The sequence below is a fragment of the Bison bison genome, unplaced genomic scaffold, assembly GCF_000754665.1.
Source record: "Bison bison bison isolate TAMUID 2011002044 unplaced genomic scaffold, Bison_UMD1.0 scf7180017864371, whole genome shotgun sequence".
In the NCBI taxonomy this organism is placed as follows: domain Eukaryota; kingdom Metazoa; phylum Chordata; class Mammalia; order Artiodactyla; family Bovidae; genus Bison; species Bison bison.
In genome coordinates, this window is record NW_011494943.1 from 16658457 (window position 1) to 16659579 (window position 1123).

The 1123-nt window shown below is 43.4% G+C and overlaps 1 protein-coding gene across 1 annotated transcript in view; it reads right to left on the reverse strand.

Annotated features, from left to right (window-relative positions):
* EFCAB13 (EF-hand calcium binding domain 13) overlaps window positions 1-1123 on the reverse strand; it is a 175963-nt gene that overhangs the window by 127605 nt on the left and 47235 nt on the right. The window lies entirely within an intron of this gene.

Consider the following 1123-nt stretch of genomic DNA (forward strand, 5'->3'; position numbering starts at 1 on the left):
CTGGCGTGCTGTGATTCATGGGGTCGCAAAGAGTTGGACACGACTGAGTGACTGAACTGAACTGAACTTTGTTTTAAAGTTGACTATGTTACAAAAGATAAAAACAGAAAAATTATGAGATTGCAATATTATATAATTATGTGAAAATGTTAAGTCACACAGTAGTGTGTCCATGGAATTCTTCAAGCAAGAATAGAATGGGTAGCCAATTTCTTCTCCAGGGGATCTTCCTGACCCAGGGATTGACTCTGGGTCTCCTGCCTTGTAAGCAGATTCTTTATCATCTGAGCCATCAGGGAATATAATTATAATATTGATTATTAGGTATATTCAGGGTATGCAGATGGTGACTGCAGCCATGAAATTAAGACGCTTACTCCTTGGAAGGAAAGTTATGACCAACCTAGATAGCATATTGAAAAGCAGAGACATTACTTTGCCAACAAAGGTCCGTCTAGTCAAGGCTATGGTTTTTCCAGTAGTCATGTATGGATGTGAGAGTTGGACTGTGAAGAAGGCTGAGCGCCAAAGAATTGATGCTTTTGAACTGTGGTGTTGGAGAAGACTCTTGAGAGTCCCTTGGACTGCAAGGAGATCCAACGAGCCCATTCTGAAGGAGATCAGCCCTGGGATTTCTTTGGAAGGAATGATGCTGAAGCTGAAACTCCAGTACTTTGGCCACCTCATGCAAAGAGCTGACTCATCGGAAAAGACTCTGATGCTGGGAGGGATTGGGGGCAGGAGGAGAAGGGGACGACAGAGGATGAGATGGCTGGATGGCATCACTGACTCAATGGACGTGAGTCTGAGTGAACTCCGGGAGTCGGTGATAGACAGGGAGGCCTGGCGTGCTGTGATTCATGGGGTCGCAAAGAGTTGGACACGACTGAGTGACTGAACTGAACTGAACTTTGTTTTAAAGTTGACTATGTTACAAAACATAAAAACAGAAAAATTATGGGGTTGCAATATTATATAATTATGTGAAAATGTTAAGTCACACAGTAGTGTGTCCACGGAATTCTTCAAGCAAGAATAGAATGGGTAGCCAATTTCTTCTCCAGGGGATCTTCCTGACCCAGGGATTGACTCTGGGTCTCCTGCCTTGTAAGCAGATTCTTTA